Genomic DNA, 22,470 nt, shown 5'->3' with positions numbered 1-22,470 from the left:
AGCTTTAAAATTTTTGTTCTCAATCAAAGGATTAAAAAAGATTTTCCTCTGTTGAATTTGGCCTGCCCAGTCACAATCTTCAGATTCAAGCTGGTTATTCTTACTTTACACCCTTAGATATAATTTATAGACTGCACTATCTTTTCTGGACCCAGTCCTAGTATCTTGAAGATATTATGTTCCCTTCGTCTACCCGTTTCTCCAGCTGCTACTCTTGATTACTTTGGTCCCTTTCCCTCTAACTTACCTTGTCATTCATTTTATTCAATGTGTATTTCTTTCATTTTTCATATATATTCATGCTGTAGTTATTTTAGGCACCACTTATTTGTCCTGGATTATTTTGGTTTTATCAATTGATTTCTAGTCCATAAATATATTAGCTTTGTATATTTACATTTAGTTTATATTAAAGAAAATCAAAGAGAGGTCCATCTAATATATTCAAGCAAAGTAGTACCCAAATAAAATTGCATGTTTTCCTCAAATTATCATTATTTGAAAACAGCTAATCCTGGATTTCTTTTTCCATGATTTTTGATGATACTTAGTCAGAAGAGGTTGAAGAGTTTCCAGGGTTTCCAAAACACATTTTGTTGCAATGTCTCATCTATAGTTTTAGCCTCAAGGTCACTGTAAGGTATGTCCTAGGAAATTGTATTTGGGCTGTTTTTCCAGCAGCAGGGATGGATTTGTGACCAATGACACATTCCTACCCATTTCCCTTGTGACTCTTGGCCTGCTCCTGAGGCAGTTGGCCAAGATGAATGGTAGAAGCTATAGTGGTGGAACAAAGTGAAGCTAACATTGAGGATTTAGCTTTGGCCTTATTAGTGTCTCGCATGAGATGTTGAATATTGATAGACTGAAAATTACTACCATTATTCCAGGATCCTAAAAGAACTTTCAAGCTCTAGTAGACAAGTCTCAACATTATTGTGAACTAATCTGTGATATTATCTAGATTTTTCAGGAAAAACATTTAAAGAGGGTAATTACTAATGAGAAGGATGCAGATGAGTATTGAAGCTGAGTTTGGGTCCTGTGTAGTGTTTCTGTTTTCCTCCTCGTGCTGTCATTAGTGGTCTTCTGTTAACATAGATCACTGGTTCTCATTGTGACCCCTAGACCAGCAGCGTTAGCATCTCTTGGGAACTGGTTGAAAATGCAAATTATTGGGCCCTATTTTAGACCCAACCTAATAAAAGGTATGGGGGTAGAGCTGATAGTTTTTGTTTTAACAAGCCCTACAGGTGATCCTGATCATGCTAAAGTTTGAGAACCACTGCCTTGGATCTTGTGCTAATTGGTGCCTCCTAGAAACTCCATCAAAGTTAGTGAAATGGTCTAGGCTAAAAGTAAGATCAATGCTAGAGCTACTAGAATCCTATTATTTGATAGCATTTTTGTGAAAATGTTGAGAAGGAGGTAAAAGTCATCTCTTGCAGATTTATTATATCTGATTTTTGGGAAAATTTTTGAAGCCTTCTCTTTTTCAGACATGAGTAACACAAATCAAGAATACATATACAGTGGGTGGAGATCTACACAATGACTGAAAGAATACTGAATTCCCATCCTGGGGAGCTCTGTTACATTCTCCAATGGAACAGCAAGAATCCCGCTAGTACAGGGGCAGTGCCTAGTGAAGGAGGACAGACATAGTAGAAGCCTGGCCCCAGGCCCTTGATATTGATGATTGTACATATGAACCTTTTCTTTTGAAATTGAAACTTAGCCTAGTATTATATGTTGCCTAAGAGTTACCTCCTGAGGGCCTCCTTGTTGTTCAAATGTGGCCTCTCTCAAAGCTGTAGTCAGCATATAAATGCACTACACCCAGGCATGGGGCACGACTCATGGGGATGAGCCTCCCTGGCACCAAGGGACTATTACCAAGTGCCAACTAGCAGTGCACCTGGAAAAAGACCTTGACTGGAAGGGGGAAATGGTAAATACAAATGAGTTCTTATGGCTAAGAGATGTCAAAGTGAGTCAGGAGGTCATTCCAGAGGTTACACTTATGCATGTCTCAGCAAGATCTCATCCACTGCCACAGTAAATATTGCGTCAAATGGTGGGTCTCTTGACAGCTCTAGAAAAATACCCTATAGGCAGAGCAGACAGCTCAGGATTTTGATGCCCTGCCGGTGAGCCTTTCCTTGGAACTTGTGCTCCCCAGTGACAGAGTTGGACCCATTTGTGGTTTCCCTACACATGGCTCTTCTGCTCCTTCTATTCGAGCCTATAGTTAGGACTATACTTGATAGGTGTATGTCCAAGAGACTTAAATCTTTGGTCCATCCATGTGCCAGTTGGGCACTGAATCTCAGCAGAGTCACAGAACCTACTCTCCAGTTCTTGGACTCATCCAGAACAACTAACAAGGAGATGATGATGGACAACACCCATCCCAAGGAACACAGAGAGTCTGCAGCTGCAAGGAAGAGAGTTCCATCTATCTGCCCCTTGTGATCTAAGCCTCCTTTCAGTTAGAGGCATAGGAGAATCACCATTCATCCCCAAATCCTCAAGATTGGAGAATGGACAATGGACTAAAGTAGATTTACTATTATTCTACTATAGACTTACTGTTATTCTAGCAATGGAAGAACTTTTATCATTGATGTGGTGGCAGTGGCTACCGGTGGTTCTGAGGGGAGGGAGAAGGAAAAATAGGTAAAATATGGAGTTATTTTTGGGACATTGGAATTGTCCTGCATGATGTTGAAATGATGGATATGGGCCATTGTATATTTTGTCAAAACTTATAAAATTGTGCAGGACAGAGTGTAAACTATAATGTAAACTATAATCCACACTTAGTGGCAGTGCCTCAGTATGTGTTCATCAGTTGTAGCAAATGTACCACACTAATGAAGGATGTTGTTAATGTGAGAAAGTGTGGGAGGGGGAGGGAGTGGGGCATATGGTAATCCCCTACATTTTTAATGTACCATTTATATAATCTGAGGTTTCTTTAAAATAAATTTAAAAAAATACTTATTTTAGACTTTTTCTTAATAATGGAACCTAGGTAAGATACATGAGTGGTGGCATGCATTTTTTTTTTTTTAGAGAAAGTGCTATAAAGGAGAAATTCCAGGAGACAGTCACCTGAACCAATAACACCTTGATTATACCCAAAGGAAGGAAATAACCGGGTTCCAGATGTCCAGAGAGTAGTATGTCTACTTTGGAAAGCTGCCAAGTTAGTGCTTTTGTATTGAAATCAGTAGTGCCAAAGGTTACCTGTAACCAGTGGAAATCCTCCAGATTTTAGTGAGGAATAGTTTCCTTTTTTAAAGAAATTGGTTTGAATATGTAGAGCATAACTTATTCTTGTGCCTACTGTATGTAATGCTTAGTTAGTGGATAAAATTAAAAACTGTTAGAGGGATGATAGTCAAGGATAAGGAGTGATTTTTATAAGCCTGCTTTCCACAGGAAACCAGGTTAAGAATGAAACTAAAAAAAAGGTGGAAAATAATTGATACAAAGCTATTAAAATAAAAGGGACTTTGGAAGAAGCCCTCCTAATGAAAATAACCTCAATTCCCTTTCCTATAGCTTATTATAGAAGTAATTGTGCTTATCCCTCCTAATGTGTTTCTGTACATGTACCAATATTATCATCACTGTAGACCATTAATAAGCAAGCTTCATAAATCTTCCCCAACCCAAGTAAATAGGACCCATGGGTGATAGGTAATTGCTGATGAATTTTCCTTCTTTCAGAGACTCTTTTGAGAGTATTTGAAGTGATTGACTCTTATAATCTTTAAATACTTTTTTTGGTCTAGATTAAATAAGGGTAGTTATTATGTTTAAATATAATAAAATAAATTAACTTAAAATATGTTTTAATTTATATGCTTCAAAAAAAAAATCTAAATCCTGATGTTTGGAAAATCCTTCTCTTTAATTTTTTTAAACTTAGGGTTTAGGTTAAGTAGGGTAAAACAGAAAATCTAAACTAACAGTGGTTTCAAACAAGGTATTTTATTTTATTTTCCCCACAAAAATCCCAGAGAAAGTCACTGTAGGTCTCTGTGGATCTGAAGCAGACTCTTTCTGACTAAGTTCTCGTCCGTTCCTAAGGTTACCGTATGAACCAAACGTGCTGTTGAATCTCTGGCCATTGCATATTCATTCCAGTCAGAAAGGAAGAGGAAGGGAGAAAGGACATACTCCGCCTCTTTAAAGGACACTTTTTTAGAAGTCCTGTACCGTTTTCTAACTTAGAAAATGAAACGTAGACCCATGGCCACACTAGCCACATAGAAGGCTTGGATACGTAGTCTTTTCTGGTGGGCATTGTACGGTGCTAAGAGTGGGACGTATTGTCATTAAGGAATAAGGCGAGAAGGGACCCTGGAGACCACCAGCAGCTTCTCCCACAGTATATAACTGAATCATTTGAAAGACATTTTCCAGTTAAAGTTAGCAATACTTCGTGAATGCTAGAGACACTCTTAGATTTGCAAATGCAGTGAACAAAATAGAAAATATACTGGGGGTGGGGGTGGGGGATATACTGTAGCAGACCAAAAAAGAGAACTGTATCTTGAAATACTCTAAACTCTAATTTTTAAAATTTTCTACCTTTTTGGGTATCCTAATTTAGGGCCATAAAATGAAAACGATACATTTAATAATGGCTAGATCAGTCATTGAAGGGCAAATAGACATCAAATGAAGAATGGTCAGTGGAGCTATTTGCTTTCTTATTTAATTTGATGCACTCAAGGAGTCGGATGGTAAAGTGGTATGGTGATGAGGATGATGGCCTGCCTGCCCTGCCTCCTCCTCTCCAGTACGGAGAACATTTTTAAGCCAAATATCCATGGGTTTTTATCTCTCTCCACTCCCACGCCCCCAAATATTGCATCGGGTTCTATTTAGGTATTTTCTCTCATTTCAATTCTAAGGGTGTGGGTCTCCTTAAGGATAACAAAGCTGGCTGTTTTAGGCCAAGCTCGTAATGAATGATTTGTCAGTATTTTGTGTTGGTTTTTATGTCCTTGACATAAAAAACATAAGAATGAATGTTAAATATATGGGGGTCCTGTATTGGAGTTTTGCTCTCCAAAATAGTAAACAGTATTAATATTATTAATAACCACAATAATATTTCCTATTTAGTGAGTGCTTAAATCTGCTGGTATGGTGCTTAATCCCACATATGCATTTTCTCATATAATTCTCCTCACAAGTATGTAAAGTAAACAGCATTATTTTTTCCACGTTGCAGACACGGAATCTGAAGATTAGAGAGAGCAGTTTGGCATTTGAACCTAGGTTGTTTGACTTCAGAGTCCACATGCTGTAAGGAGCCAATGCTGCCTGAAAATCTGGCTCCCAGGCCTAGGCCGAGGCTGGGGAGTTGGGGGGCATTCCCAGCACAGCCTGGCGGGGCGGTTGATGGAAACGTGCTTTCCCTGGACGGCTGCCCTGCTCAGCTGGGAAGGGCTGAGAAAGACAGCACGTTAGGACATCGAGAGCGTCCACTTAGGGAGGTGATTTTTCTCTTGCTTTGAATGTTTTCTTTTTCTGACAGAAGGCAGGATACTTTTTTCTTTGTCTAGTGATTAAGAGGGTTAGTATTTTCATTCAAAAAAACAGTTTTACATTTTGACGATCTAATAAATTATGAAGTAAACATGCTGTCAAGGCCCCCACCCCGACCTCACCTCACCACCAGGTTTACGGAACAATTTAGAATAATTTATTGTAGGATTCCTTGTATATCTGAATTCCCCTAAGTTCCTTTGTGTTTGTTTACAGTTAATGTGTTAAGAGCCATTGACATTTGAAGATCATCAGAAGTGAAGATAAAACATCTCAAAAATTACAATGTAAGTGAATGGGAAAATGGAATTAAAACATGGACAAAAGTTAATATTGCCAACAATATTTCTGGAATCCATATATTATCCCCAATGAAATTTAAGTATTTTATTAATCAGTGACTCCAAACTTCAGTCCTAACTCCAAGTCCCAGTCCTTGAAATTCTGTGTTCTCTTCTATTGCAGACAGCAGTCACTAAATTTTATTCATCTGGTAATTTTCCATTAGAATTCTTTTGGCTTCCACTCACCATTTTTTTCCTTTTCCTCCTTATATTTTGCAGTTTGGCTTGGGAGGAGGGTGGTGAGTGATCATGCTATATTTAAAATTATATAGAGACCAAGGTCTTCATTTTCCAGCTGCTGATGCACGTGACATATTTTAGCTAGTTTTAACTTTGCTACAGTTTTGTGTGTTTGTCATAAGAACGGTGCTTGGCCAGCTAACAGCCATCCCCCTCCCCTCATCCTCTCCTTTCTTCCTTACCTCTCTGTCCCCCTCCCTTCCTTCCTTCCTTCCTTCTTTATAAATATTTGTTTAGCCTCAGCTCCACCCTGCACATTACACTGGATCCTGATTTCCTAAGAGCTTTGTGTGGAGACCAGTCATAGCATTTTTTTTTTAATGTTAGGTTAAAAAAATATGAGGTCCCCATATACTCCCCACCCCCCTTACCCCACTCCTCCTACATCAACAACCTCTTTCATCATCGTGGCACATTCATTGCATTTGGTGAATACATTTTGGAGCACTGCTGCACCGCATGGATAGTGATTTACATTGTTGTTTACACTCTCCCCCAGTCCACCCAGTGGGCCATGGCAGGACATACAATGTCTAGCATCTGTCCCTGCAGCACCACCCAGGACAACTCCAAGTCCTGAAAATGCCCTCACATCATATATCGTAGCATCTTTTTGTACTATTAGGGGCACTGGAGATGGTCTAATTAGTGTTTCTCGGCTATGGCCAAGGACCCCTTCAGTCACTTGGGTGCTTAGTCAGAATTGAGCTTCCTTGGTCCCAGCCCTGACGTTCCGAATCCCTGGGAGTGGCCCAGGAATCTGTGCCTAATGCTTGAGCTGCTCGACAGCTCTGAGTTTGCACATGTGGGAACAGGCCTAGAGGAGGTCAAAGCTTACCAGAGACAGTCAGTGCAGAAGGCCGGGAAAGGCGGTTTCTTTTCCTCCGAGGGCACAGAGCCTTTAGTACCCGAGCTGGCCTCCAGTCCCAGTTCTAGACTTTACCAGGCTTTCATGACTTCTGTTGGGCTAGACAGCTCCAGTGTGTTTCATGTCTGTAGATCCCTCTCCAGACAACACATATAAAATCATAACCAGTCCATTACCTTAGGAAAAATACCTAAAAAGCACACTGGAGTTATGTGTATGAAAAACCTGTACTGTTTCTTCATCTTTAGTCAGATGTAGGACTGAGTCTGATATTGAAATCACTGGTGGGTGGGAGGGGAACTGGTAGCTCAGGTAGAGGAAAAAACATTTGTTTTGTTTTGTTTTTTGGTCTCCATAGCTCCCTCCCTACCTGAAATTTTTGAATGATGTAGCTAGAATAGTATTTTATAAATAGTTGTACTTGATAAACTCTACAATGAACAGTTTACTTTTAAAAAGTTTGGCTTTTCCTTTGGATTCTATGAGTTGTACCTTTAGAAGTGGTTTTATTTGCTTTGTACAGAGTCTGGTGTTGCATATACTGAGTCAGTTATACACAGTTTGATAACTGATAGTCACAGTATCTGAGGGAGTGAGATTCTGAAGTAATTTCATAACCGAAAGAGTTTGAATTAATTTTAGTATTGTGTATATTTTCTATTGTATTAGGTATGTTATATGGGTTGTTACTGAATTGTAACCATACATTATTAAATGTGCTTATCCTGATTTATTTGTAGTACTGTGCAGTTTTTAAATTACTAGTACATATTACCACAAATGCCATTACCCAATTTTGGGACACATTTTAATTGTAAGAATAAAATAAATGACGTCTTTAAATAACTTTTTAGTTTCTAATAAGCTTATTTTATTTTGTAATTATAAATTTTCTTTCCATTAAATATTTTTTTATTCTTTTTGTAACCTTAACTCAGAATCTTAGCGATTTTGTATCTAATTATCTCATTTTTTGATGTTGGGACACTAAGGTCAAGGAACTTGCCTATGGGTGGAAGTTTTAGAAATGTTAACAAACTTATGAGCAAACAGTGAAATGTATTATACTTCTATGATGATATGTATGAAATGCTTTTAAAACTGTGAAGTGCCACACAAATGTAAAGTTTTATTGTTACTGCTATGTTATGTCCACTGAGTTTCCTTATGATTTAAATAATAAAATTTCCTCTTTAATTTAAAATCAAAAAACATCCATATGCTTATCACTTGGTCTATTCTCTCATTTCTTGTGCTCAGATTTTATTGGCGTCTCTAAGGGCATGGTACAGGTTACCTAAATTTCTCTTTGTGCTAGTCCAGATTGCATAGTTACACAAAGTACTCAGCATATTATTTCTATGTTGGAAGACTGTCAGTAATATTCTATGGAAGAAAATGGTGAATGAGTCAACATGAATGTCCAGTATTATTCCTCAATGTAATCAAAGAAGATAATGGTAATGTTAACCTATTTTGGTCTACATCCTAGAATTACAAAGCTGTTTCACATATGTCATCTCAGTTGTTTCTCACAACAACCCTGCCAAAGCAAAGTACCAGAATCTGTTGGCTTTTATAATGGGAATATGTTTGGGGCAGAAGCGTACAGTTTGAAGGCCATGGAAAGTCCAACCCGAGGCACTGTCAGAAATGCTTCCTCACCGAAGGCAGCTACTGTTGATCTTGGTGTGAAGCCACATGGCCGCTGCGCTCTGTGAGGTTTCCTCCTTCCCTCGGGGCTCCCCTTTCCTCTTGTGCTGCTCTGTGGGCCCAGCCTCTTGGGCTTCGTGCTTCAGCGACCCTGGAGTCCTCTCTCTCCTGGCCTAGTGCTTGCTTCTTTCCGGGCCTCCTAGCTCAGTCTGGGCTGGCCTGCTTCCCTCCCAGTCTCAGCTGTGAGCTACCAGGCAACTAGCTCCATGCTCGCCGGGGCCTCTGCTGTGGGAGCCCTCTTTCTGTACATGGCAGGATCAAAAAATGCCAGAGCTCCCTCTTCCCATGTCTGTCTCAGTCTCTCTCTGTGTTTCTATTTATATCAGACCCAGCATGAAGGTGGAGACTCATCCTGAGTCACTGACATAGTCCAAGTCAAGGCCCTAAAGCTATCTTATCAAGTAATCTAATCAAAGGCCCGCACAGCTAAATTTAGTGCAATCAAAGGGTATCACACCTCGAGAAATACATCAGTCTACAAATGTAATCTTTCTCTTTTGGGATTCATGAAATCATCTCTGTCTGCCACAGCATTGCAGAGCCTCACTTGACAGATGGGTAACTGAGACACAGAGAGGTGCCAGTTTTCAGGCTCCCCTGCTTGTAAGAGCTCTAGCTAAAGTTCATACTTGGACTCTAAGTGCCAACATAGATCACAATATGGAAGTGGTAAAAGTGTTATGGAGTGTACCTTTTGTTATTTGAGCCAAATTCTAGCTATTGGAAAGTTGTCCATGCAGCCTAATTGTTTAGACCCTGTTTCTTTTCAAAAGTCTGACCCCTTCTGCTCTCTTTAAAAGAGACACAGGTATCATTTGGGTAAAAGGATGTGTTCTCAGCATGGCTTCCAGCATGTGCTTCCTAAAATTATTTGAGTGGTTAATTATTTAAAACAGTAGTCACTCTGGTCTTTAGAATTGTATTCAACTGTATAAACTGAAAAATATGCTATGTGATATGACTATGTAATGAAAAGTTCTGATTATTTCCTAGTTCTGATTTTGCTTCCTAACTGTGAGTCTGGATTAGACATTTCATTTCTCTGAGCCTTGGTTCCTTCATCTTGAAAAAGGAAAAAATGATACCATTGTCGTACTTTTACGGGATTGTTGTGAAATGCAAATACAGTAATTGATGATGATAATATAAGAGCAATAGTTAACCCCTATGTTGTGTTTGGCATGTGCTAAGCACTGTTTTAAGTGTTTTATATATTTTTATTTAATCTTCATAACAATCCTGTGAGCTGTAAGAATTATCTTCATCCCTTTTTATAGATGAGGAAAATGATCCACAGAAAAGTTAACTTTCTCAGGGCAATACAGCTGGTAGGTATTGGAGCCAGAATTCAGGAATAGGTGGCCAGCCTCAGAGTTGGTAATATGTTTGGAATATAATGTGAATGATAACACTTTGACATTGTAAAGGACAATGCTGATGTAAAATATTATTTCAAAACTTAAAAAAAAAAAGGTTTTCTTCATCCTTATCACGTAGAGAAGTAGAAAAAGAAAATAACAAGCAAAAAAAAACAAACCCTGCAATCCTATCTTTGTGATTCATGATTTCTAACACTCAGTGAATCTGGTAAATAGGGAGCAGTCAGTATTCAGAATCACGGAGGGAAGCCTGTGGCGGGTATGAATCTTGGAGTGAGACCTATCCATTAGATTTTTGATTTAACATTTTTGGGTTAGAGAAAGAGACTTTTCTTTTCCTACTGAATCTTTTAACTCATGCTCGGATGATAAACCATTTATGCTATCTCATTTATCTTCTACATTTATTAAGTTAAAAATACAGGGCATTGCATTTTAAAAAATAACTATAAACTGTGAATAAATTTGTCATTAGGGTTGTTTCCCACTTTGGGGGGCCCTGTGTATATTCTGACAAGTCTTTTGTGTCTAAAAGGCTTTATGAACACTGCAGGCCTTTTATTTTCTTTTAAATAAAATCTGTAACAGAATGCCTAGTAGAGCATGAGCAGTGCTTATAACACTAGTCCATTGTGTAAGTATTGAGAGCAAAATTTGCACTTTTATAGAAAAGCTTGCTTACAATCAAAATATAGAGGACATTCTTTGCTGTCCTTGGGCAGTTGCTATACATGTGCTTAGGACAGTACTTATAAGAAAATAGTTATTGAAAAAGACCGTGTCTTTCCATGAACTACTGAAGGGCAATTGAATTGGCAGTAGGAATGACACAGTTTAAATACGGCAAGTGGTTTAGGTCACGTTGTAATGGCTGTCCTGATAATGACTGGAAGTCAGGAGAAATGCACTCTCCCAAACCCTCCAGAGGCATTTGTGTACTAGGATACATGAAAAGATAATTGATTGTTCCCAGGTTTTTTGTAAAAAGAAATTATAGTACTGTTCCGTGTTTATCTGCATCTTTTCAGAAATTTTCACTTTTGCGAGAAATGTGTTCCAGCCCAGCTCAGGGCAGACCTCAGGACCAGGGCAGCGCTCGGCAGGGGTCAGACGTGAGCTTTTTGTACTGGGCCTGGCCGACAGGCAGGGGCTGCAGCAGAGGGGGCGGAAGAGTGGGAGCGGCGCCACCGAGGCGGGAAAGCGAGGGCCAGGGTCCCGACGCCTCCTCGCAGAGCCCGGCCCGGGTCAGCGGCCGGCCTGCGGTGGGAGGCCTGCGCGGCCTGGCTCCCGCCCTGCGGCGCGCTCCTCCGAGGGCCTGCCCCTTTGAACGGGCGCCTGGTGTGCACCGGCTGCTGCTGTGGCCGAGTCACCCTTTCGGGGGACGGGGAGCCCGGGCTGGTGCACACTGGCCCCCCAGGATGTTCTCAGGGGATTTTGAGATACTAGGTCAGAAGGCATAAAAGGAATATAAATAACATTTTTTGGCATCTAACGCTTGGACTTTATTTTCTGTTTTTTATTGTGAAATGCCTCCAAATATCAGTGTGATGGACAGCAAAGTGTGGTTATTCTAGTAACAGTCCAGCAACCCATGACTACTCCGGCAAGTCAGTGGAGCCAGAGAAGCTCAGTGCTGAAGGTTATGCTGAAAAGTGCTGGTGGGATTGGTTGTGTGATTGAAGCTTTGGGTCGATCTTCTGCTTGAATATAGAAGTAATGTATATATATATATGTAGTATGTGTGTATGTGCATATAGACGCACGTGTACATATTTGTTTTTTTCCCTCTAATGTTTGTGCTTTAAGTGGTGAATTGTTAATTAAAACTTTTTTTTTAAATTCAGAAGTTTATATATTTAGATTTCTTAGTGCAAACAAAGATGTTTTACAGTACAAATTCGAGTTTAAAATACTTTTTAAAAAAATTGGGTTGTCTTTTTTATTATTCCCCCCCGCTTTTGCTGTCTGTGTCCATTTGCTATATATCTGTTTCTCGTTTTGTCTTCTTTTCTCATTTTCTCTCCTCCAGGATTCACTGGGATTTGATCCTTGAGACCTCTGATATGGAGAGAGTTTCCCTGTCATTTGCACCACCTCAGTTCCTGGTTTCTGCTGCACTTCACCTCTTTGTCTCTCCTTTGTTGCATCACCTTCCTGCATGACTCGCCACGCAGGCACTGGCTCACTGTGCAGGCACTCAGCTTGCCGCACGGGCACTGGCTCCCCTTGCAGCCATGCTTTTCCTTTTTCTTTTTTACCAGGAGACCTCAGGGATTGAACTTGGGTCCTCCCATATGGTAGGCAGAAGCCCTATCACTTGAGCCACATTTGCTTCCCTGAAAAGTAATTTTATAACCAAGTGTTTTTGCTTCACTTTTTTTCTTTAAAGATATATTTTATTTATTTATTTTTCCCTACCCCTTCATTGTTTGCACTTGCTGTGTCTTTTTGTCTTCCTTGTTTCTTTAGAAGGCACTGGGAACTGAACCCGGACCTCCGATGTGGGAGGGAGGCGCCTCATCGCTTGAGCCACCTCCATTCCCTGCTTTGTCATGTCTCTCTATGTTTTTTCTTCTTGTGTCTCTTGTTGCGTCCGCTTGCTGCACCTGCCCATTGCTCAGGTTTGCTGTCATGCTCGTTCTCTCTAGGAGGCACCGGGAACCTCTGCTCCCTGCTTTGTTGTGTCTCTCACTATGCTTTTCTTGTTGTGTCTCTTGTATCAGCTTGCTGCACCTGCCTGTCACCCCAGCTCTCCTTCAGAAGGCACCAGGAGTTGAACCACGGATCTCCCATATGGTAGGCAGGAGCCCAGTCACTTGAGCCACATCCGCTTCCCTCCTTCGTTTTAATTAGTAGATTCCTTCTTAAAAAGAGATCTTTATTTCTGATTTTATCCTACCGTAATACCTTCTAAAAGAGGATGCTGTTTTATTTCCACGGTGCTGCTTGTTGAACACTTTCTATCAGCTAAGTACTTTCCACAAATCATCTTATTTGATCCTTTTTACAATCCTATCAGGTATCATTATCCTAATTTTAGAGATTTAGAAAGAACTTTGATTAAGTAACTTGCCTGAATTATCATTTGGTAAGTGGTGGAGCTGAGTCTGTGTGACTCTAAAGCCCCTGTTTTTCACCACAAAGCGCTTGGCTCATTCTGTGTTCTCTTCTGAGTTCCCATTGTATTCTTTCTCACACAGAACTATTCTGAGATATTATGTATCTGGCATTTATTAGACTCTCAGTCCCTTGAAGCAGTGGATCTGTTTTCGACTCTTCCTAGTGCATTGTGATATTAGTAAATGTTTGTGAAAGGGAGGGGAGGGTAGGAAAGAGATTTCGGAGGTTCCCGCTCCCCAAATGGAGGACAAGAGTGGGAAAAGGAGGAAGGAAGATGGCTAGGAGACCTGTTGTTTGAAGTGCAAGTCCTTTGTCTGCAGCCTTTCAAGGACACTCAGGTAGTGCTTTGCAGCTGGGAATATTTGGGAGGGATAAGTGAGCCCCTGCCTTCTGGAGACAGATTTCTCTGCTGTCATAGCATTAGCAGGTCCAGCAATATTGAGTCAAGGAGTACTTTGTGGTAGATGCCAGATTTGTTTGTTTATACATAATTTTCTTAATTTTCAAGTATTTACCCTGATTTATTCTCAGGCATGAGTATAACTAAAAGAAAAAACCCCAAATCTAAATGAAACAAAACATAGGAAAATGGAGAGTGCTATCTTATTTAAGGATACTGTTTTGAAAAGCATATAGAGAACTAATTCCTTTCCCCCCTTCCCCCAATAATTAGTTTGTATAACTCTGCTCACCTAAATGCTACACTTTGAAATGGAAGTTTTGAGACCAGAAGGGGGGAGCATTGCTCTTAGCTAGTGTAGCAAAGGAAAAAGGCATTCTGTCCTAGTAACAGCATAACAGTAAACGTGGGAATGACTAAGAGTCAGATGATGGTATTTTGTTTTGATCTTGTGGTGGCAGGAAAACTCTTGTTACTCTCACTGAGATAGGGCAAGCTTGTGTGCATGTTTGTATTTATTTGGTTGTTTTTTAGAACCAGAAGTTTCATTAGAAATAAAGAGAATAATATAGTTTAAGGTGGAATGAATGGGTAAAGGAGGGGCAGTATTTAATGAGAGTGACTTCCCATTTACAAGGCCATGGCTCTGTGAATTTGTATGCAGTTATTTGTGAATGTCAGTTCACAAAAAAAAATGTCTGTTTTTGCTAAGAGTAGATAATGAATCAGATTTAATACATTAGAATAATTTTAGTAGAATATAGTTGTGGTTTTATTTTAAGAGGTATTTTGAGCGTTTTGGGTAAAGGATCCTATGTAAACATGAGTAAGTGCACAGGTAAAGTAAAATTGAAATTATTAGCGAGAGTATTCCAGAGTGCCCACTTTACTCCGATCAAATTTGTTGCTTCGAAAACTGTTCTCTTTAAAATAACTTCATTCATTTACAGTATTATGTTTTACTTATAATATTTTTTGACAGAGCACACTTGACTCGTCTGGATAAAGATGCTTTTGAGGGTAGGGATTATGTTTTGCCTCCTTGTGGAATACTGTAATTGCTTTTGTTCCGAAGTACATTTAACTCTGAATTATTCTGAATCTTATTTCTTGCGTATTATCCAGGGCCTGGAAACTCTCTCTCTATTTATGATTTAGAAATTTGAGCTATGCCAGTGCTCTTTTGTGACTTCATTAAAGGATTTATGGGAACAGAAGGGATCATGATTGTAACTGAATTTATTTTTTAAGTACCTGTTCTGGTGAAATGTGTGGGCAGTAGAAGCACCCATGCAGCTGGGGTCAGGAACAAAGTCCCCTGCTGCTGCACTGGAGAGAGCCTTTCTGTGGGGAAGTTCACAGCAAAACCAGGACACGATGGTGAGGAATGAGTCTTTGACTCACATATTCAAGTGCTACAGCTGTGTGGGGGGGCGCTTGGGGGCATTTTGACTATCACGAGATGATAGCGATATTAAGGGGTCAACTCCAGGACAGCATATGTTTCCAGTGTTTAACTCTTCAGTTCTTGTGTGGTACTAGGATTCAGATTTGAACTTGGAGCGCCTGTGTGCCCCTCCTCCTGTAAGTCCTACTCCTGGGCGTGATGGAGTGTCACCATGGAAAGGCCCTCACTGCTCAGCACTGCCCACTTCCTTTCAGGGCCTGCGCAGGCTGAAAAGAAGTCTTTAGAATCTAGGAGTGGGTCTGTCCAACCTCTCAGTTAAGTGGGTGGTGGATATTGGAGAATGACTGCTTAGGAAGCACTGAGAAAAACTCTAATTTGGGGTGGGGGTATCTTAAAGCAGATGCTGTCGGATGGACTTCCCTTAATTTGAATAGTAGCATCATGCTTTTCATCTCTACCATTTGAAATTGTTATGAAATTAAGGACCTCTTTAAAAAAGTGAAAATATGTATTTGAATCATGAACCCAGGAACTTTTATGTGTCTTTTCATTTTTGCTCTCACATTCTATCCAATTTGACTTTTGTCAAAAATGAGATTGTTGGAAAGAAGTTGGGTGTGCGCAGTATCGAAGGCCAGGACACGAGAACTCTGAGAAGGAAATTGATTTATTTCAACCGGCCGGACTCGGCGCACTCTTGTCCTAATAAAAACCGAGCCCCAAATAGAATTTTTCGGTCCCTTTTATACAGAGGAAATAAGAGTAGGGAGACAAACGGTGCTTGTATGCAAAAAGACTTTTTGTTAGTTTCTTCAGGTGTTTTATCTGAGTAGTAGATAGGTTATTTCTTCCAGGTAAGCTTGATTTAACACATATTCCCCACATTCCAAGCCAGCTTGAATTTAGCATATCCTCCACGTTTCTTCTGGATGCAACCTTGAATACACATTCAGTCTTACATCCTTTCTGAACATTTAAAGACTGTAGGGCCTTTATTACTTATTTGGATTTCTAGAGACTAGGTACACTTGGAAACAATTTTGAATTTATGCACAGGCTATAGTAGATGACATGATTTCTTTTGACATTTTGTGACTTTTCCACGTCTTTTATTCTTTGTAATGAAAGATCTGATCTTCTGAAATATTCCATTACTTCTTGTGTTTTCCCTATAAATCAGTATCCCTTTAAATTATCTTGGTATGAATAGCTCTGGCCTGCTATTTTGTTGCTGTTTTGTTGTTGTTTTTAAGGCGGTCCAGGGCCTCTCAGAAGCACAGCTGCTCTGAACTACATCTGTCCCCATTTCGTAGTGATAATGGCTGTGTTGTAAATTCTAATCTCTAAAAGAGTTCTTACTTGTAAGTAGGATGCTGTCATAGTAAACAAGCTTTACTGAGTTTGTGCCCTTTCCAAACTAGAAAACAAAAACTTACCTGCACCTTCATATTTTTTATGTAACATTTATGTAATCTAATCTTTAAAAATTAAAATAAAAACAAAACAAAACAAAAAATGTACCTGCAAACATTAGGGAAGAACCAGTTAAAAATGGCCGTGATTTGAAGAGGAATGTGGGAGGGCATGCCTCCAGGTGGCGCCCACGAGGAGCCATGTTACCCCCTTTGTCTTCTAGAAGATTCCTTTTGTTTATAGCTCTAAACCGAAGGCTTCAGCAATTTAATCACAACTTTATTTTCTACTTTTTACACATTGTCAGTTGCAGGGTACTGTCACCCCCCCCCCCCTTTTTAGTAGTGGTATTTATATGTAAAAGCAGAGTTTATAAAGCATTATCACAGAATTTTCACTTGGTACTTATAACTACCAATGAGATAAGTAGAGCAGGTATTTTTGTCCCCATGAAATTGAATTTTTTTTGGGGGGGTGCTAAATGGCTGTCCATGACTTATGAGACCTAATTTTGCTTTCTCTTTGCATACTTTCAGTTAAATGCCCAGTTTTTGCCCCCTTGAGGCAGTATCCCTCCCATTGAGAATGTATGGTCTAGACATTGGGGATATAATATTGAACAGTAGTGAACAAAACAGACAAAACTTCAAACCCTAACAGGGTTTATATATATACACACACATACATATGTATATACATATATGTATTTATATATTTTTAGGATTTATCAGGGATTGAACTTGGAACATTGTACATGGGAAGCAGATGCTCAACCACTTGAGCTACATCCACTCCCAAGAGCTTATATTTTAAGGGAAGAAAGGGAGACAGAGAATAAAATGAAACAAAAAGTATATGGGATAGCAGTAAGTACTCTGGGAGAAATAATGAAGGGAAGGAGATAAAGAATGAGGGGTAGGTTTGAAACTATTTACAATTTTAAATAAAATGGCCTGCAGAAGAGCTCCCTAAGAAGCTGGCATTTGGGAAAAAAAAAAACAGATGAAAGAAGTGAAAAGGAAAATATGGGTCTCTTTGGGAGAAGTTATAGGCAGAGATAACTGAAGGTGTAAAAGTCCTGAAGTCAAAGAATTTGCCTGGAATGTTTGAGGCACAGAAAGTAGGCCTGTGTCTAGAATATAGGGGAGCAAGAGGGAGAGTAGTAGATGAGGTAAGGGAGGTAAGGAGTGGCAGGTGTATTGTGAAGGTCTTGTAGGCTGATTTAAGGACTTTGACTTTTATTCTGAGTAACAGTGGAAGGCATTGGAAGGTTTTGAGCAGAGGAGTGACCATGAAGAGATGTTTTAGAAAGGATCACTTTGGGGAAGTAGATGTGGCTCAAGCAGTTAAGACTACCACATGGGAGGTCCTGGGTTTGGTTACCAGTGCCTCCTGGAAAAGATGAGCAAGACAGCAAGCTGGCACGATGGGCTGGCGCGGTGAGCTGATGCGACAAGATGACACAAAGAGGAAACACAGTGAGAGACACAACAAAGCAGAGAGCAGAGGTGGCTCAACTAATTGAGCACCTTTCTCCCACATGGAGGTCCCAGATTTGGTTCCTCGTGCCTCTTAAAGAGAAGATGAGCAGACAGAGAGCACACAGTGAGCACAAACAAGGGGGGGGGTGTGTGGGCAGGGATAAATAAATAATAAAAATCTTTAAAAATAAAAGGATCACTTTGGCTTCTGTGTTGAGAAGCAAAGGGACTGGTTTATAAGCAGTTGGAATCATCCAGGAGGGAGCTGGTAGTAGAGATGATGGCGATAGCAGAAGAGGAGAGGCATGACTGAATGCTGGGCGTGTTCTCACAGTGCAGCCAGGAGGATGTCCTGACTGGTTGAATGTGGAGTGCAATAGAAGAGTCAAAGGTGACTCAAGTTTTTGGCCCAAGAAAGAAGAGGAGTAGAATTATCATTGACTGAGATGGGGGAGACTATTGTTGGAGCTGGTTTCAGGGAGAAGAGCCCAGAGTTTGGTTTTTGGTGTATTGGATGTCCACCTGAAGATGTTAAATAGGTTGTTGGAATCAGGAGTTCAAGAGAGAAGTCTGGGATAGAACTGTAAATTTGGGCTCATTAACTTAGAGATGGTATATTTAAAGCTGAGATTCTGGATGAGATTGTTAAGGAGGGGTGGTATATGTAGAGAAGACAAAAGGTATAAGGACCAAGCATTCAGGGGCACTCCAATATTACGAGGTTAAGAAGGTAAGAAGAAATCATAACTGGAGACCTGAGAGAACAAGTGGCCAGTGAGACAGGAGAAAAACTGTAAGAATGTGGGTTCTGAAAAACAAGTATTCAAGTATGTCAGATGCTGGTGCTGAATGAGGACTAAGTATCAACAGTGGGATTTAACAGAGTAGAGATTATTGAGGACCTTGATGAGCAATTTTGTTGTCATGATGAAACCAAAAGCTTGACTGAAGTGGGTTCAGGAGAGAATGAGCGATGAAGAATTGGAAGCAGGGCAGCGGACTTGGCCTAGTGGTTAGGGCGTCCATCTACCACATGGGAGGTCCACGGTTCAAACCCTGGGCCTCCTTGACCCATGTGCAGCTGGCCCATGCGCGGTGCTGATGTGCGCAAGGAGTGCCGTGCAGGGGTGTCCCCCGCATAGGGGAATACCACGTGCAAGGAGTGTGCCCCGTAAGGAGAGCTGCCCAGCGCGAAAGAAAGTGCAGCCTGCCCAGGAATGGCACCGCACACACGGAGAGCTGACACAGCAACATGACGCAACAAAAAGAAACACAGATTCCCGTGCTGCTGACAACAACAGAAGCGGGCAGAGAAGACGACGCAGCGAGTAGACACAGAGAACAGACAACTGGTGTGGGGCGGGGGAAAGGGGAGAGAAATGAATAAATAAATAAATCTTTTTAAAAAAAAAGAATTGGAAGCAATGCATATAGACATCTATTTCAAGGAGTTTTGCTATAAAGTTTACAGAAATGAACTGGAACCTGGAGGGGTTCCATGGAGAGAAACAATAACATGTTTTTATGCTGTTAGGAATGATTGAGTGCAGAGGGAAAATTTTATGATGGAGGAGCCAAAGGGATGAATTGCTAGAGAGATTTTCTTGAGTAGACAAGAGTGGATGGTGGCTAATGGAGGGACTGGCTTTAGTAAAGAGAATGGATAATTTCTCCATAGTAAGAGAAGGGAAGGTACAGTATATATGCACAAATGCACATAGGTCAAAGTTTGGTGAGCTCATGGAAGGTCTTTTTCTATTTTTTGTCAGTGATATAGGAAGCTAAGTCATCTTCTAAGATTCAGGATGAAGTTTGATGGAAGGTGAAGAAAAAGGTTGATGGAAGGTGGAGAAAGAAAGGAAGATATGAAATAGTTGTTTAGAAGCATGGGGGAATGTATGAACTAGGGAGCTCTAGACTGATTACTGGGCAGTATTAAGGGCCTAGTTGAGTTAAATGGTGATGAATTCAAAGTGAGTGCAGGCTGTAAGACTGTGTGTTTTTCTTTAGACTCGTACAGCTGTATGGGTGCAGGTCTGGGGTAGGTAGAAAGTTGACTTTAGCCAACCTTTGAATGTTACCACCTTAGTACCATGAAGAAAGCAAGAGTAAGGGAGTAATTATAATAAAGAGACATTTAATAGGCAGAGTAAAGAGAGGGGTGAGGACATGCAGTGGAGACAATGAAAGTGAATAGGAATAGTGGAGGTTCTGGTAGGATTGAACAGTTACAGGTGCCTGGGGTACTGGAGAATATAAAAGGATCACTTTGGCATCTGTGTTGAGAATAGACTGGGGAGCAGAAATGAAGGGACTGGTTTATAAGCAATTGGAATCATCCAGGAGGGAGATGATAGTGGAGATGATGATGATAGCAGAAGAGGAGAGGCATGGCTGAATGGAGGTCAGAGAGTAGAATGCTTGAAATTTAATTTATGGAGGTTTTCTGATAACTGGTAATGCCAGTGCTTAGGGTTTGGTCATAGAGAGGTCTGGCTGAGGTAGAGTGAAGGACAGGACCATTGGAGAAGAAGAGCGGCAGAAATGCACGTTTGTATGGATATTGAAATCTGTAAGAATTAAGGCAGTTTGTGTTATTGGAAAGCAAAATGGTGACCCTAAGCTAAATCTTCAGGGAATGAGGGAAAGCGATTTAGAGATTTGTAGATGAGTTCAACAAGGAGCCAACTGGGTGGTATAGTCAGGTGAACTGAGATTCACAGCTTCGGGTTTTTAGGGAGGGAGAAGAATAGGTTCAAAGTGACAGTGAGAAACAAGGTCCAATTTCCATACCCAGTCTTGGGGGAGGGGTATAGGAGAGAAGATAACCTCCATTTGAGAGGACTGGAGGGGGAGCTATATCTGCAGGGGAGAACAAGGTTTCCATCAGAGCAAGGTAAGGAGACTGTTTAAAGAAGCAGTTGGGACATTTTGGACATTTTGCTGACGACTGACTTCAAAATCCAGAAGCATAGTAGTTGGGAATGAATGGGAGTTGGGATTAGAAAAGGAGATTAAGACGGTAAAGGATGACCTGGATGTTCCAAACTCCTTGTGGCATCTCTGAAAACAGAGGTAAAGGGCATGTTGAATTAGACCTTATAGTTTTAAGACAGTTTATTGTGAGGCTTTGGACAGTGATGGGGAGGAGAGGGGAGGTCTTACGAGGAGCGCTGTCTGCTCTGGGACTTCTCTTCATCCTCGCCAGTGGTGTTGGGAAGGCCAGGCAGAGACGGAGGGGCGCTCCTCCTCCTGAGCACCTGGAGTCTGGATGCTCTTGTGGCTCCTGGAGGGGGCTAGGTGTTGGGGTAAATGGGTGGTTTCATCTGGAGCACATGGAGCTGAGTAAGTTACCAATTATGTGAGGTAGATGTTACGTCCATGTTACATGGAAAGAAAGCGTGGCTCGGAGAGGTAGAGCGTCCTGCCCAAGGTCATGTGGCTCCTGAGCAGTGGAGTAGAAGGAAATGAAGGTGTCTTAAACAGCCAAGGTCAGACCTTGCAAGATGATCTGCATTTGGAGGGCAAGTGGGAGAAAAGAACCCAGAGAAGGAGAATGTATATGAAAGGCAGTAAATTTTGATGACTTGAAAGCTTAGAGAAAAAAGAATTGGGAGTAGACAGTGACAGTAGTATTAACTATTGGAAAGAGAATCAGGGGGGTGAGAATTAAGAAAAACAAGACGCCAGGATTTGTTAAGGGTCATTAATGACATCCAGAAAGCAGTGTCCGTAGCGTAGTTGAGGGTAGAATTCCATATAAATGGTGTTAGATTCAGATACAGATTCAGGTAGTCGCTATTGGGCACATACTGAAAATCCAGTGTTGTGTAAAGCTTGTGCATGCCCATGTACAGAACACACTGGACACACACAAACACACTCATCTACATAAAGACTTCTTCCAAAGGACAGTGGATGGGACAGAATGAATCAGGAGCACAGGAGGAAGGACTGGCCTGAAACCTGGGAAAGTGCGTATCATCTAAGAAGGAAGGAAAAGTGGGTGTGGATGTATTTGTGTGCTGAGAGAGTGACAAGAAATAACAGTTTTTTCATATGAGATGAGTGTTACAAGACAGTGTTAACATGGTGATAGATTTATCATATCTTATAAGTAAATCCACTGGGTTTTCTTTTATTTTCCTTGATTGCTTTGTAGTGTTAAGTACTGTTAAACACCTATTTTGAAATACTCTTCTTGGCTGTCACTGAACTTTTCCCTTGATTCGCTCATCCCTTTGACCGATTTTCCTACACTTCTCTATCTCCAGGTTCTATGCAAATGGACATAGTTTCATTTTCTATATCTCAACTCTTTTCTTCTTTTTAGCCTTTCCCTGGGCTACATGATTTACTTTCATGGATTTAGATGTCAGCTAGCTGTAATCTCTTTGAGGAGTGTCAAAACTGAACTTTCAGCAGCCTGATGACGAGTTCCACTTGGTTGTTTTGCAAGCACCTCAGTTTCAAGGACATCCAAATCTATTGCCAAAAAGCCAGACAAAAAAAACCCTACTGCATTATTTCCAC

At 40.6% G+C, this 22,470-nt stretch overlaps 1 protein-coding gene across 2 annotated transcripts in view; it reads left to right on the top strand.

Moving 5' to 3' along the window:
- MTMR2 (myotubularin related protein 2) overlaps positions 1-22,470 on the top strand; it is a 106,224-nt gene that overhangs the window by 4,830 nt on the left and 78,924 nt on the right. Inside the window, exon 2 of one of the 2 annotated variants that reach the window (XM_023585967.3) lies at positions 5,788-5,858. The exons of the other annotated variant lie outside the window; for it this stretch is intronic. The gene's annotated coding sequence lies outside the window, so the exon portion shown is untranslated. The remainder of the gene's footprint in view (positions 1-5,787; positions 5,859-22,470) is intronic. 2 annotated transcript variants of the gene reach the window in all.

Source organism: Dasypus novemcinctus, chromosome 27 (assembly GCF_030445035.2).
Source record: "Dasypus novemcinctus isolate mDasNov1 chromosome 27, mDasNov1.1.hap2, whole genome shotgun sequence".
NCBI classification, from domain to species: Eukaryota; Metazoa; Chordata; class Mammalia; order Cingulata; family Dasypodidae; genus Dasypus; species Dasypus novemcinctus.
This window is presented reverse-complemented; position numbering and strand designations above follow the sequence as displayed.